The sequence below is a fragment of the Vipera berus genome, assembly GCF_964194415.1.
Source record: "Vipera berus genome assembly, chromosome: 7".
Taxonomy (NCBI): Eukaryota; Metazoa; Chordata; class Lepidosauria; order Squamata; family Viperidae; genus Vipera; species Vipera berus.
Genome location: NC_138209.1, coordinates 66,766,426 through 66,784,011, shown reverse-complemented (window position 1 = coordinate 66,784,011; position 17,586 = coordinate 66,766,426).

Below are 17,586 nucleotides of genomic sequence, written 5' to 3'. Positions count from 1 at the left end.
ATAATTATCTATGTTAGTAAAGTTTCTACAGAACTTGTGGAGCCCAATTTGTAATACATTTATCCAAATGCAAACTCAATTAAAACAAAGTTATCACAAAATATTATGGAAGTTTATTTGTAGAAATTCTGCTTCAAATATGTAACTAGAAAACAGGATTTAAATGAATCCTTTAAAGAAAAAAAAGAAAATCTTCTCAAACAATTTATTATTTGTATGTACAGAAGAACAAAAGGAGACCAGATGTTCTGCAAACAAGGATATACATTTAAGGATTGGGGAGGAAAATGAATACAGCCCCAAGTAAACCATTATGCACTGCGTGGAACATCTGTTGAGATATAAATCTCTGGACTTTGTATTGTTCTGTCTTCAAGTGAAATTAAGGGGAAAAGGTGGGGGAAGCTAATTTAAATGGATCTTCACCATACAATTAATGTGTAATCATGTAGTAATGATTTTATTAACAAATGATGACTCAAATTATATTCCTCCCCTGACATGATGCCCCCTTTGATTTCAAAATGAAATCTCTCATGTGTTCTGTACCAGCCTGCTACCGGCCCTGCAGAAAAGGCAGGGACAACCCCTTTTACAAGAAGGCAAGAGGCTGGAATTAAGCCTGCCAAATTTATTAATACAAAAACAAACGGAACAAGACATGAACCAAGAAACAGGAGCTTTTCAAGCGGTTGCCTTCAGCAAACCAGCCCTCCCACGCATTCCCCTTTTATACAGTTCAGGGCATGGCTTCTCTCTGCCTCCTTCCGAGGTGCCCCATTGCCTTCCTCTGTTTACTCCTGATTGACTGCCTCCTGCGTCGGGCGTCCTTGAACAGGGCCAGCTGTGGGTCATCTTCATCCACGCTGTCAGGCTCACACAGCTGGGTCTCCATTGTGACCAGGTGGGAGGGGCCTGGCTGAGGGCTCTGCGGAGCCTCAAGGCCATCATCAGCAAGCTCTTCAACACCCCCCTCCTCCTCCTCTGAGTCGTCCGACCCAACTGCCGAACCCACAGGCTGACCCTGAATCACAACATCATGTTTCCCAGACATGCTAGTCAGAAACTATAAGAAATATTGTCTTTTCAGACAACCAGGGCTTTTTTTCTCATAGAATGCTCAGAACGGAGTTCCGGCACCATTTTTGGATGGAACCTTGTAGGATAGGCAAGGCGGGTTGCATGACATGTGTGAGTTCTGGCACCTTATTCTTTTACAAAAAAAGCACTGCAGACAACTATTATTCAGGCACCAAATTTATTACAGAATCTTACATAATCTTCAAACTGTAAAACAAAAAATGGTGTTGATTTAATTATTCAGATTTCCTCTACTTTTACTGTGGTCTCAGGACTCTGCCATATGGCAGTGTTCATGTGCACATCTCTCATCTTTTAATTGACAGAAAAATATACTAGCATAAACTGCACACTCCTCGTTATTGCCTCATTAATGAGACTGGAGTGTGTTGATGGTTCTATTCCTTGAATTTTAATGGGATGCAACTTGAGGAAAACCATTTGTGTATTTGTTTAATACATTGATATGGCCACCCATCTCCTATACATGTCTCTGGGTGGTTAACACAAATAAAGACAACACCTTTTCTAAAAAAGATCAGCAGCAGACAAAAGAACAACACCTACATTCAAATTAATTATGTAACTGGCTCACACATATTACCAAGGCACCAGACTAAATGGCAAAACAAAGTTTCTTATCTCTTGTAAAAACTAGCAGGATTGAGGCAAATCTAATATCAGAGGGAATGATATTCCAGAGAGTGAGCAACATTGCAGGAAAAAAAATGAGTCTCACCAGACCAAACCTTTTAATAGAGAGGATCCAGGATCTCCTGCTGGATATAACAAGATGGATAAATACCACTGGGGAGAGAGTATTCCATAAGGCAGGGCTTTTCAACCTTTTCACCCATTGCACCACTTTTAGGATATGGCAACATCCAAGTACTACCAGTCGCCTAGCAAGGTGTCAAAAACTTGATGACCAAAAGAAGAGGAAAAAAGTGATGTAGTAGAGGTAGTCCTCAACTTACAACAGTTCGCTTAGTGACTGTTCAAAGTAACAATGGCACTGAAAAAAGTGCCCCCCAAGCCACAGCCGAGCAAGACACCTGCCTGCCTGCCTGCCTGGCGGCACTCTTCCTCCTGTCCAAAGTTTTCATTGTTGTGAGCATTTCTGTTGAGGATTGGCAGTGGGGGTGGGGTGGGGTGGTGTTTGGTTTTTATCCCCCCCCCATCTTCTGGGTGGTTGCAGCAGGTTTTGGTCACTTTACATGACCCTGGGACACTGTGACCATCATAAATATGAATCAGTTGCCAAGTATCTGAATGAAAAGCACAAGACCCTGGAGATGCTGCAACATTCTAGCTGATCGGCTCTTCTTCTGGGCTCAGCGGAAGCACCAGGATTAGTTCCGAGCTCCAGCTGGAGCCTGGCGCTGATCCTGGTGCTTCCGCTGAGCCCTGACAGCCCTGCAGCTCTAGCCGTCTCTCGCTCAGGCTTGTGCGGTGCTGCCACCGATTCAGCTCATTCCCCTCCACCACTACCACTTTTCTAGGATGGTCGTGTACCACCTGCCAGGTGCCAATGTGCCACAGGTGGTACCCGTAACACTGGTTGAAAAGCCCTGCCATAAGGAACTTGTCCCCAAGTAATAAAGTGTTTTAAAGGTTACCACTAGAACCTAGAATCGTAATTGGAAGCATATTGGCAGCCAAGGTGTAACATGATCCAAGTGATTGCCACTCATAACTTCCTACAATGCTGCATTGTGCATCATTTGAAGCTTCCAAATACTGTTTAAGGACAACCTCATGTAAAGGTTCTACATATGTCTAACCAACTCTCTCATTTTCTTTCTTTGCTTTTACTATTGTATTTACAGTTAAATCTTTAATTAAAAAAAATCATACTTGTTCCTTGGTTTTGTACTCAGGCCACGCTTATTTAACACTTATTCATTTGTGATCTCTTCTTGTTTTATCACACTGATTTCCAAATTTTACTCATTTTCATATGTCAACTCTTTCAAATCAGAATTTTGACAAAGATTACTACAAGCTAATAAGAAACTTGCTTTTCTATAGGTTTTGCATTTCTCTCTTGCTACCTAAGGGTATGTATGGGGAAGGGAAGCTTGATTTCATACTTCCAATCACCAGGCACAGATACAACCTTTAGACACGTTAAACAATTTGCACAGCCAAACATGAGCAAAACACATTTATATTTTAGCATGTCTCAATTTATTCATCTATACTTACAACTTCTCACTGGAGAAGAGCCTCATGCTGGGAAAGTTTGAGGGCAATAGAAGAAGGGGACGACAGAGAATGAGGTGGGTGGATGGAGTCACTGAAGCAGTAGGCGTGAGCTTAGATGGACTCCAGAAGATGGTAGAGGACAGGAAGGCCTGGAGGAACGTTGTCCATAGGGTCGTGATGGGTCGGACATGACTTTGCAGCTAACAACAACAACTTACAACTTTATCAATTTTTAATTTTCACACAGAATTTATTGTTTCCTTTTCATCCACTTTTGGAGACACAAACATTTCTAACATTCCTTACTCTTAGTTTTATTCCAAATTATTTCATCACTTTTATTTTTAATTCAATTTTAATTTAATTCAATTTTATTTTGCTGGTAGCTCTGTGTTTATATATTTTCAAACACTTACATAACACTTTTTAAAATTCCAACAATATTCATTGTCTACTTTAGTCTTAACTTTCTCTTGCTCCCTTTGACCACATTTTGCAACTATTTCATTTCCACGTATAGATTATACAATATATTTCCCTAAACCTCATTTCTGCAACAATCTGTCCTTATACATGCTTGTACAATCGTGTTTTAATTTATAGTTACCAAAAATTCTTTTTCATACTATCAATTTATGTAATTCCATGAACTTCTATGCAATCTGTAGCATAAATCTTTTCACTTTGTTCCAAATAATTTTCAGGTTCTTTTTTGTTCTATCACCTTTCCATTCATCTAGTCAGGATATTATTTTATCTTATAATTTTTTAAACAATATAGACCTATTACTTTCTCCTCATTTCCTCCTAATTTCATTCCAGTTTCTTTCATTTGTTCCTTTTCCTACATGTGCACTATCCTCCAAGAGGACATGAATCCAACAATGGACTGTCCCACATTCAGAATTTATAATCATTGTATTCTTCCCTATTTTATTTTCAAAATTTTCATCAAAAACAATAAAATCAATCATGCTTTAGATCCATTATGTTATGTTGTGGTGTACGTGAGTGGATTTATGTTTTGGGAGGGGAAAAATTAAGGAAAAAAATGGCTTTTGGGGGTTTTAAGTAGCCCAATTATTTGTCTGTATGTTCTAATATTGTAATTCCTTATCCATATTGTAATGTATTGGGCTTTGTTTTGCTAAAGGAGTATCACGTGGGTTATTTGCTGGAAGGATGCTCAAGCAGGGAAGCTGGCTAATGGCTCCCAGCTCCTCAGACAACCCGTCTCCAGCGCCGCCATTGGCTGCCTTTAGGGCGGCAATAGGTTGCTTTAAACCTATTGGCCGCCGCCTAGACACCAGGGTATAAATTGCTGCATTCGTAGCCCTGTTCCACAGTTCAGTTCCTGCAAGCAATAAACAATGATCTTTGCTGAACTCACTCACCTCATCTCGTCATTGAAGCAACAAATCCAGTATCTAACACATATCATCTTGTAGAATATATTTTTTCTTGAAACACATTCTTTTTCTCTAACCCTCATATCTGAGTTTTTTGTTTTGTTATCACAGTTCACTGAATCATAATATGTGGCTAACAACCACCCATGAATTGCCATTTCTATATGGCCCCGAACAATACAGATGACGTCAACATCACAAGATGTCCAGGGAATTTGGTGTAAAGTGACAATCTTCCACTGAAATATATTTTTAGGTGGGCAAATAAGTGTGGTTTTGCGGGTTTTTTTTTATGAAAATGAAATGTGTGACTAGAATGTGTTTGAAAAGATATCCACTGTGCATTGGAGAGGCAACTGTGATTTAATAATGATCCCAGTTGACAAGTTTGGATTCAGTGTTTAAACTTGCATTTGCCATTATAAAATGTGTGAAGACATCTTCAGGAAAGAAACTCCCTAAGGGAATCTTGAAAAGTAATAGCTTGCCAGAAAACAAAACTGTGAGGAAAAGCCACCTGATGGCATGTGAAAACGGGACCAAAATTATTAACATTATTATTCCAGGTTACAGGTTTCCAGATGATCATGTAATTTGAATTACTTCAAAATTTATGAGAAAAACGAATGTTGTTTAAATGTATTGCACAAGAGTTCAGAGTCGCAATGCTTAAAATATAGCATTATGAAAAACAGATGAAATTTAAGGTGAAAGGAAAAACCTATTTTCCTCATTTTCAGCCAAGTTACCTTGCCAAGCAATATACTGGGAGCCCTCCTTGGATACAACACAGATTGTACCTGTCAAAATAATCTTCGGCAATACTGTGGGTTTTCTACTATATTTATGCTGATCTACAAGTTGTTAGCTGTTAAGCTATCCTGCTGAGATGGGAGGAGTAGATGGTGCAGAAATGTAGTCTGATTAATATTTTATATAAAATCATTCCCAGTGTGTTCTATATCTGCATTTAACGCAGCTGCCATTGATAACTGCATATGTTTTGTTTACTACTGCCTATACTGACCATCAGCAATCTAATTTTTCATCCACTGATAACTGTTAAAGTGGTAAGGCAATTTATGCTTAAGAAAAATGTCATTCCCAGTGTGGTGTTCATAGATTATTACATGCTTTCCCTCAGAAGAGTTATGCTTATGTCGTATGAAATAATTCACCTACATAATATAGAGGGAATGTGCCTTGACACATTGTACTCTAGTTAGTGGCCCTTTCTGTTTTGTGCCCATGTGGCTAGATAGTTAGTGATTTAATAAGAATAAGAAAAGAATGTTCCTTGAGAAGAATAAGATTAAAAACAGAACTGCAACATAAACTTGAAAATCCTAATTATATTACATGGATAAGAAAATTTGTGGGTTTGCATATTGTTGCATACACATCTAACTTGTTTTGAACCAATCTGTGAAGCAGAACACAATTATACACCAATATCCATATTTTTTTTTTCTAACACGGTATTGCAATCAATACAAATACCAATGCCTACTGATTGGGGAGCTTAGAAACATGAATAAAAACACTTGACATTTTTTAAAAAAACAAATGGATGGGGAAATAAAATGGTTCAACTGTAATTTTTAGACAGAAAAAAAATAACATGACTTAATATCAGGAAGGCTCTCCTGAGATGAACAAAGGTAGGTCAATAAACTCGTTCAGTAAATTATTGTTCATAAATTGTTTCAGGCAAGCTAACTCTGTATTTGATACTGAATCATGGAATTTTGCAGGAATTTAGACTAATAATCAAGCACAGCATGCCGTGGCATCAATGATGGGGGCCAGACTAAGGAAAACCAATATAAGCCTGACCCCTTTCCTGTGCATGCATTGCATACATGCTCCAAGGAAGTAAGGTTTGTCTTACAAAAGTGCAGTGCTTTTGTAATTTTTACATTTGCATGCACGGAAAATTTCAGTCAAACTCACTAAGGTTCAGAATTTGCTAAGGATCATAGTTGTATTTCGGGGGCCAGAGTGGGTTTGTAGAATAGAATAGAATAGAATAGAATAGAATAGAATAGAATAGAATAGAATAGAATAGAATAGAATAGAATAGAATAGAATAGAATAGAATAGAATAGAATAGAATAGAATAGAATAGAATAGAATAGAATAGAACAATAGAGTTGGAAGGGACCTTGGAAGTCCAACCCCCTGCTCAGGCAGGAAACCCTATACCATATCAGACAAATGGTTGTCCAATCTCTTCTTAAAAACTTCCAGTATTGGAGCATTCACAACATCTGAAGGCATGTTGTTCCACTGGTTAATTGTTCTAACTGTCAGGAAATTTCTTCTTATTTCTAGGTTGCTTCTCTCCTTGATTAGTTTCCATCCATTGGCTCTTGCCCTGCCTTCAGGTGCAGAAGAGGACTTACTAAATGATGCACAGTTTTACATCCCTGGGTTCATTTAATTTGTAGTTGACTCAACTCTGGATTCTTAGAGGATTGGGAACAACTGGGTGGGTTTGGAATATCTAAGGCATCCGTTTGCAAAATTCCATCTTCACAAGAATGTTGTTTTTTAGATATTTTGAAAGCAGAGGAGAAGATCTTAGCAGAACACTTCTTTGTGAAGTGGCTAGATTGACCATAATATATACATAAGGCCTTTTATACCCTCATACAAGTTTTCTCGACAGATCATGGAGTAATGCTAGCCCCAAATTGCATAAAGTAAACTTCCAAAATTTAGTTTAGCTTTATTTATTTGTTTGTTTGTTTGTTTGTTTGACCTATATGGCTACCCATCTTATATGGAGGGCTCAGAAAATGATAAAAACCTAAAAATATAAAACCACGACAAAAATCCCTCACACCTCAAAAGTAAACACTCCTTCATATGATCAGATTTAAATTTTCATGGGCTCCAGCCTATCACAACATTTGGATAGAAAAGAAGAGGAAGGAATTTAAAAAAAAACAAACCAGAATCATGACATATTCTTTTGTACCCTTTCTTACATTTTCCTCAGTTTCTTGGATATGTCGCAAATAATCTGGCAAGTTTATTGAGGATTGAAATTAGTCAAAAGCTGGCTCTTTAAACTGCTGAAGCTAAACCCCTTTTTTCCCCCTCATTGCATCCCATATCCTGAGCAAAGCCCTAATAAGCAGGTATATACATAGAATGAAGGCTATTGCTAAGCACATTGTGCTTTAGATTGTAAGCCGCCCTGAGTCTTCAGAGAAGGGCGGGATATAAATGGGATTTTTTTAAAAAAAACAGTTGAAGATCAGCAGTCTTTCCCTATACTTCCCTGTCAAATGTGATGGTTTAATATCAGTAGTCATTTGCAATGAGGTAATGGAAATTAGTTCTCAGGCATGTCACAAAATTACTGTAGTTATCCAAGTCTAGACTGTACTAAGGGACGCAGTGGCTCAGTGGGTTAAGACGCTGAGCTTGTCAATCAGAAGGTCGGCAGTTTGGCAGGTCGAATCCCGAGTGCCGCATAACAGAGTGAGCGCCTGTTACTCATCCCAGCTTCTGCCAACCTAGCAGTTCAAAAGCACGTAAAAAATGCAAGTAGAAAAATAGGGACCACTCCGGTGGGAAGGTAATAGCGTTCCGTGCGCCTTTGGCGTCTAGTCATGCCAGCCACATGACCACGGAGATGTCCTCGGACAAGCGCTGGCTCTTTGGCTTTGAAACGGAGATGAGCACCGGCCCCTAGAGTCGGAAACAACTAGCACGCATGTGCGGGGGAACCTTTACCTTTACCTTTACCTTTACCTAGACTGTACTAGACTTGGAATTTTCTATTGTTCTGTACTAGATGAAGTGAGTCTCTATTTTTTAGCCATATTTCTTTTTCGAACAATTATAAATGTCATAGCCATTCATTCAGTTAGAAAATCGTCTGTACTTTGAGCTGTATAGTTTGAATTCACGTATTTTTCATGTAGGGAAGTGATTACTTGCTTAGGCTCTGACTGCTCTACAAAAGGCTGCCAGATCTTGGGACAACACTGCTTCAGGCACTGTTAATGTGGTAGATTTGTGCTACTTGACTGGAAAGTAGGTTGATCATTTGGGTTACCATGAAAACCAGGAATAATCTTGAGAACAGGAGGAATAGTCAGATAAAAGGAATTTGATTTTGGGGTAGAACTGTAATATGAGCAAGTGTCTCAAGCAAGACCTCCTTTTGAAGATAAATGGAGGAAGGGAGCTGCATTCAGAGTTCAAAATTCTGTTATTGTGTCCTCGTAATAAAAGTAATATTAACATTCATTACTTTGGATTCTTGTCTGATCTATCATTTATGGATGATTGGTTCATTGGGCAGATACAAGAGCATGGCATTTGGCAACTGATAGTTATTGGAATTGCAGTGTCTGTAGTTGTTCTGGCCAGCTGAAACCTGGAAGATGAAGAGGAGTTATAGGAAGGTCAACTTTGAAATATATGGTTCAATGGTTCCAAGATCACATCTGACAGCTCCTTCAGAACTCTGGTATATAATCCATCTGGTTCTGGTGATTTGAACTGTCTAGGTGTGAACACGTGTTCTCTTAACTTTTTTATTGCCTATTTAATTTATATTCCTAGTCTGTCTTTTATGGTTCTGTTTTTGGTAGGCTGGCCTATTTTTTTTTCCTTTTGTGTGGAGACAGATGCAAAGAATGAATTAAGCATCTCTGCTTTTTCCTGCTGCCTGTCACTTGCTTGCCATCTTCTCCCTTTAGTGGACTAGTTGTTTCCTTGACTTTTTTTTCTTGTTTTTTACATGTTAAAAGAAACTCTTATTATTACATGTTGAAAGAAACTTTTATTATTACATGTTGAAAGAAACTTTTATTATTTTTGACATTTGTTGGAAATCTTAGTTCATTCTGATCCTTAGCTTTGCTGACTTCTTCCTTGCAGATTTGGGCTATTTGATGGTATTCTGCTTTAGTTATATGACCCTCTTTCCATTTTTTATACTTAACCTTTTTGTCTTTTAGTTTTTTCAGAGAGTTCTTTATGTAACCATGTTGGTTTCTTTTTGGATTTCTTTTTTTTTCTTTTTCAGCTATATTGTGGCAGACTGGGCTTTTATAATCATTGGATTATGGATTAAGCTGGAAGACTCACAGGTAGGGAAGCTGCATTGCCTAGCGACTAGTAGAGGCAGCCTCAGAAGATGGAGGTGTAGCTAACACCTTTACAAAATGGAATGTATATAAATCTAGGTTCTTCAGATGCTGGACTCCTTGTTCAGAACTGCTGACTATAAGAACAATTAATGGAATAGTTTGCCATTTGGGGTGGGTGTTCCATCAGTAGAGGTTTTCAAAAATAGACTAGACAAACTTTTCATTGCAATGGTATAAGACTCCTGCCTTGAACAGGGGATTGAATTAGAACAGGGCTTTTCAACCTTTTCACCCATTGTACCATTTTTAGGATGTGGCAACATCAGAGTACCACCAGTCGGCTAGCAAGGTGTCAAAAACTTGATCAAAAAAAAAAGGAAAAAAAATGATGAAGTACAGGTAGTCCTTGACTTACAACAGTTCGCTTAGTGACTGTTCGAAGTTACAAGGGCACTGAAAAAAGTCCCCCCCCCCAAGCCACAGCCAAGCAAGACACCTGCCTGCCCTCCCAGCGGTGCTCTTCCTCCTGTCCGAGGTTTTCATTGTGGTGAGCATTTCTCTTGAGGATTGGCAGGATTGGGGGGGTGTTTGGTTTTATTCCCCCACCTTTGCTGGGTGATTGCAGCAGAAATGTTGATTACTGGTGATTCTCTGGACTAGTGTCTTTGCAGAGAGGTGGGTTATTGTTGTTTTTTTGCAATACTTTGGAAGTGGTTAGCTTTTGCCTCCTTAGAACTGAGTGAGAGAGTGACTGGCCCAAGGTCACACAGATGGATTCATGTCTAAAATGGAATTAGGACTTATGTCTTCCCATTTGTAACCTGTTGCTTTAACCACTATGCCAAATAGGTCTTCATACTATATGTTTATAAGTATACATCTAAGCTCAGTTTAAAAAATTGGGGGTTCTGTTGTCATCTTTCCAAGTCAATAGATACTTTGCTCTCTGTTTAGTGCCATAGAAAGCAGATTAAACATGCTGACAAACCAATTGTTGCAATCCTGGAAATGATTGGTTATCTATGTATTTTTTCAGTCTACTTTTCAGTATTAATACTTCTCATTCACATTTCCGAGTAGCTTTTATTTTTCAGTTTCTCAGACTTTTAACCATTTTACTCAAATCCTATTTTTTCCTTCAATTAAATTTTTATAAGGCAAGACACTATTTCACTTAAGTAAGTTCTCTAAAACAATAATAAAATTCCAATTACAGATATATTTTGTGCTAGGCATGAATATAAAAGCATACTGTATACTGTGTGATTTTGCATCTTTGTATTAAAACATTTCATTAAATTGATGCTGTAATTAGCATTGTATTAATTGAATTACTTAACATTAATACAACTCACATACACTCAAGGATTTTTAATCGGGTATATAAACATAGTAGTATTGATCTTTTAAAGATTTATCAATTTTTGACAATATCAAATAAGCTGACATGAAAAATAAAAAGGTATAAAAATATTGCCAACGACTCACATATTTAATAGTCAAAACATCTCAAACATCTAATTTCTCAGCATTAGAACAAGGGAATACCACATTTCAAGACAATTATGTCCAGGCAAATCATAGAAAGTATGGTAACTTAAAGCCTAGACAAGAAGAGGGAAAAATGGAAAGAAGGAAAACAATTTTTAAGCAAGCTTTTTATAGTGATAGATATTGGTGGAAAAGGTGAAGTGAAATACACTTGATATAAATTCTTAGCTAAGATTGCTTTGCCTTTTTAAGCAAGTCACTCTTCTTTCACTCTTTGAAATAGGGTCATGTAACCTTTTAAATATTATACATTTAAAAAAGTAGGAAAACCATGGAAAAAAGTGAACAGATAAAGACATGATTTTGCTTTTATTTTAACTTAAATAGGATCTGCCCATTTCTTTCAGCAACACTCACACGGTAACCCTTGACCTCCTACATATAGAGATAAGAATGTAGAATATCTGCCTATCTATCGAAAATCAGCCTCCTGCCTCCAAAAATGTCTTCAGCCATAAACCTGTTAGTTTGATGGTTATACTACTCAAATCATGTTTCTCTTTGTAATGACTGCATGTTGTATAGTACATAAATGTGTTCCAAAAATAAAATCCTAACACTTTAAATTAGCCATTACCTTTCTTATAACTGAAGTTGCAGCACTTACAGATATGAAAAGTATCTGTTCATTTCTGTAATTATTGGGACTCAAGTGTATATGTACCTATCCTTGAAGGTAAGGCATGCAGAACTGAAGCAACATCAATGTCTCATCTTCCAGTGCCATATCTAAAGATGGTTCCAAATAAAGATAATAATGGGAAAGTAGCATTTGGAGGAGATTATACGTACCTTGTGCTTTCCATCTCTATTTCATGCTGCCCATAAATAGAGATGTTGAACAGCATTTTAAAAAAGCTATTTAAAATAAGGAGGTTTGCCATCTCAGGCAAAACCTCATAGCTGAAGAGTGTTTGAAAATTTTATCCACTGATTGATGGGCATCTAATCAAGCACTAATCTTCAATCACAGAGTTTTTATAGAATTAAGGAAATTATAAAAAAAAGACTAGCTGTAATTTTCCAAGTGCATAATAATTCAGTTTTATTCAATAGAGGCTATAATTTTAAAAGCAATATAAAATAATTCAGTCAACCTTTACCTTTTGTATTGCAGCAATTATCCTTTTTTTTCAATAACAAAAAGTACTTTTGAGGAAGTTAGTGTAAACCATAGCAATACTTTTCTTTCAAGATATAGAGAAATCTGCTTGTCAGCTTTAGGGTCCTAAACATACTTTAACATTCTTAAATTAAGATGGTCTACTATTACCTCTTCAGTTTGGTTAACCCAATACAGATAGTCCTAGAGATAAGAATGTAATGGAGCCTGCCCATTACAGTGGTATGTCATGGCTGTCATTGTTAAAATGGGTCACATAACAAACTTCCTCCATCCTTGCTCTCCCCAATGGATGAGGGAGGCCATTGGAGGTCTAGTACAGGTCCAGGTCTACCTGCTCTGTCCTTTCCAAGGCCTCCCCACCCCTAAGTTTCCCCCTGCTCCATTTCACACACCTTGGGTCTCAACAAGCCTTCTTCCCACTCCCATTGGGTCTGTGACGGTTTCTCTGGACACTTCCCCAGATGCCTCTTTGGATGCCAGGCATGTTCCAGGCATGTTGGAGGGGATACAGGGGAATGTCTGGAGGTTTCCAAAGGCTCCAAATCAAGACCAGTGAGGCCAAGCACTGTGGAGCAATCGCAGGAGGAGTGACCGATGAGTGGCTGGCTGAACTAGGGATAGGAGAGGCACAGTTGCAGCTGGGAAACCCAGAGGCTTCAGGAGTAGAAGGAACAAAACTGTAGCTGGTCATCTGAGAGGAGGAAGAACTGTCTCCTCTCCTTAATCCAGGAGCATGTAGGGCTGCAAGAGGGCTGGTACAATGAAGGTCAGCCAAGCTAAGTGTGAGGCGGCAGCTTCACACCTCTTGATGGGCTGCACCAGGAAGCAGCTATTTATTTATTTATTTATTTATTTATTTATTTATTTATTTTATTTATTTTAATTCCATTTATACCCCGCCTTTCTCCGAAGACTCAGGGCGGCTTACAAGCTTAGCAGTAGCCTTCATTCTATGTATATGCCTGCTTATTAGGGCTTTCACACACACCCCAAGCGGCATTATTACAAAGTCAGCTTAATTGCCCCCAACAATCTGGGTCCTCATTTTACCTACCTCGGAAGGATGGAAGGCTGAGTCAACCTTGAGCCTGGTGGGATGCGAACCTGCACTAATTGCAGGCAGCTGGTGTTACTTAAGGAGGCATTAGCCCACTGCTCCACCAAGGCTCAATTTAGCTCATCAAGTGGAGTAAAATCACGCTGGGAACAATGGGATTTCTGAGGAAGACTATTTGGTGTGGAAAGCCTCAGATAAATATTTTACTCCACCTGTGACTTGTTTGCATGTGAGTGGGATCAGGAAAGGGTCTTCCTAGCCTTTGGGCCTGATTCCACCCCCCAGGCCCTTTCCTCAAGAGCTCCAAAGCCTTCCACAGCACTGGAATGGTTTCCTTCTTTCCATGGCATGGTTCTGAAAGCACAAAATGGCAGTTGCATTCAGATTGCTACCGTGTGGCCTGGGAATAAACTACTTTATTTTGCTGCATTAACAAGGCCTGCTCAGTGCAGCATAGGCTTCTGCAGACTTCTTTAAGGCAGCAAAATGAAACAGTTTGTCTGGCCACGGCTATTGCATCTCCAGCCACAAATGGGTAAAATAAAATGGCAGCAGTTATAACGTGAAATGGGGGTCACTTGTAGCTTTTGGAGGGTTTGTTGTAATTTCAAATGTTTGTTAAATGGCCTGTTGTACCACGAGAATTACCTGTACAGGTTTCCTCCTCTTCATTGTTACCATATGATACTGATGACAACACAGTTTTACTATGATCTAATTACACATATATTGTTCATCTGTCACTTATATTAATTATTATGTTTATTGTTATGTCAAAGGACCTACAAAGGAGACTAATAATAGTAAAATGAAGGAGAAATTATATACAAATCTCCTGAGGTGGCAGATTAACAATCCAAAATGCCACTACTAATCAGTCATACCGTGCCAATGTCATAAAGATGCATAGATCAAGATATTTTCTATGAGCTTCACTGAGTTTCATGTTCAGTGATTTGAATTTGATTTACCTTGTCTCAAAGTCCCAACATTTTAGAGATCAGGATTAAAACTAAAATCTGAGTCAGAAGCAAACTACAGTTATGCTATGCAATATAAATTCTAAATTTGATTTTCTGGCTATGCAATCCTGGAACTGCTGTAGGCAACATCCATGAATTGCCAGCTGATCCTTAATCATAAGCCAAATACAGTGTGCAGCATGGTGTTAATGTATTTAGTTCTACTATTAATCTGCTATTTATTGGAACATCTACATTATTTACATTCATATTGTAATTAAAACATCAGTAATTAAAAAAGTAGTTAGGTACATTGTCACCAGAGAATATCATTGTGCAATCATATTATTAGTTTTCAATAGTAATAATAATAATAACAACAATGACAACAACAATAAAACATGACATATATCAGAAATATAACAAACTTGGGTATGATACAACCATTTTAAGAATAGCAGCCACTTCTAAAATATGTAGAATATTATACACATTATACATTAATAATATAATAGTTATATCATAAAATAAATATATTTTGAATGCAGCATTTACATTTATATGCAATTCTTTTGTTTTTGTTTTTAATAATCTAAGCATGTGCCTCAAGGTCTGATCCAACAACATCAATAAAAACTTGAATTTGATTTTCTACCTTCCAAAGTTTTCTAAGAATAAACGTGTGATATGTTTATAATGCAAATATATGAAAAAAAGTTGTCATTTACATCTTTTCTTTCATGATTATGTAAACAATAAAATTAACAGGAATGTCTCTGCACAAATATAAATATTTTAGTATACACAGTACTTTTGACAAGATGGTATACTGAACCATTTAAGCTAAAATTCAAATAGCCAAATTTCAGATCTCAAGAATTTTTTTTTTGAAATTTATTGAACTGTATGATTAACTCAAATTTTTACTTACTCAAGGCTTGTTTTCTATGTGCATATCCCAAACTAACATAACTTTTTGAGGCTATCTTATTCTGATCTGCAAACTGAATAGAAAGCATCCTGTACTCTCAAGAGCCCTTGAGGTCTTATTGAGCAAAACAAAATATTTGACAAAAAAAACATTTACAAACTTCCTGTACTTCTTGACTTCCAAAATGGATGTGATAGGTGCTCTGAGTCCATTCTGCTAAAACAATTAAGGCAGCAGCCCCCAACTTTTGGGGCGCTACCGACCGGTTTTGTGAAGAGCAGTTTTTCCGCAGACCAGAAGGGTGTCTGGTTTCAGGGTTTCACATGTCATGGATGGCTTTGCTTGCTTGCATGGACCAGGTCCTGACCAGTGCCAGTCCATGGACTGGGGATCCCTGAATTAATATGTGTAGGTGTTGGTTCAGTGGGTTAGGATGCTGAGCTTGTCGATCAGAAGGTCGGCAGTTTGGCGGGACAAATCCTGAGTGCCGTGTAACAGAGTGAGTGCCTGTTACTCGTCCCAGCTTCTGCCAACCTAGCAGTTCGAAAGCACATAAAAATGCAAGTAGAAAAATAGGGACCACTACGGTGGGAACATAACAGCATTCCGTGCGCCTTTGGCGTCTAGTCATGCCGGCCACATGACCACGGAGACATCCTCGTACAAGCGCTGGCTCTTCAGCTTTGAAACGGAGATGAGCACCGGTCCCTAGAGTTGGAAATGACTAGCATGCATGTGCAGGGGAACCTTTACCTTTTTAGGTGTTGATTTCTATAGGTTCTTTCTGAACTGGAAACAAAAGGATCTCAGTGAAATGAAAGATAGTCTAAGATTAGATTATTAAACAAGCAGAAACATTAATCTGAATATAAATGAGATCATATTCTGATAGCCACTTCAGACCTAGGATCAGATTTTAATTTTAAAACTGTTTTATTCCCACTGATGAATTTTCACATCTCCTACTTGTATAGAAACATCATTACAGAATTAATGTAGTATTAATTTGTCCTTCAGTTTATCTCCACTTTCTTATATCGCCTGAATCTTTTACTTCATTAATTGTGATAGCTAAAATGTCCATTATCTGAAATGTCTAATATAATTCATATTCCACAATAGCCTAAGTTTCATCCAGCCAAAATATAATAAATAGTGGAAATCTTTTATTATCTTTCCTTTGCCGTGTTTCCTTATTATAAAACAAATACTAATAGCGTAATAAAATATACAGATTGTTAGACACTATCTGTAGAACAATTGCCTTGCATTAAAAAAAACCCACTTGTAATAAACCAGATATTAAAACATGTTAATTGTCATTTGATTCTTTCTTATATTAAATTGGATGCAGCATCCAGACTTCTCAAAAATTTCATCTTTGATTATCCACATATCTATTACAGTCTTTCACATCAGCTTACATAGCATTCATTTATGATTTCCATTCTCACTAATTTTACCAGCTAAAGGAATCTTCCAAGAAGTAAAAACCTGCAAGTTTCCTCCATTCATTGCAAAAATAAGAAATGCCATTGATGATTGTCTGCAATTATACAAAGGAAATTTAACACATGAGGAAAAAAAGGAATACAAGAATGATAAAAAAGACATGTATTGATTTACAACTTAGAAAGTCAGTCATAGATAAGCAAGAGTTCTACTAAATGTGATATTGCAAAAGTTGTGTCTAAAAAAAACCTAGAGCTAATGGTAAGCATTGACTCAGGTGAACAGGTATCCCTTCCACAACAAAGTAGTACATGAATTGTCCGCCATATCAATAGCACAAGGGCACTCCAATCAACAAATCAAAAACAAATCAAAACTCTACTTTCAAACTTCAACACGAAACCATGTAGGAAGATCAATTTTACAATGGGAGGGTTGGCTAAAGATTGACATTGTCATTTTTTCTAAAAAAAACCCACACAGTTGCACTTTGTTGATGAGGCAGCTAGTGCAGAGAAACCCAAAGGCACCAAGCCAAGTACATTATAAAGTAAAGATGCCATAGAAGTTAGCCAATGCCTGCTGACTGAGATGGATGTGTGCATGTAATTTTCACTATCAAACTGTTTCCAGGAGAAAGAGAAAGAGAGGGAGGGAGAGAAAGAGAGAGAAAGAGAGAGATTTTTTTAAATCTCC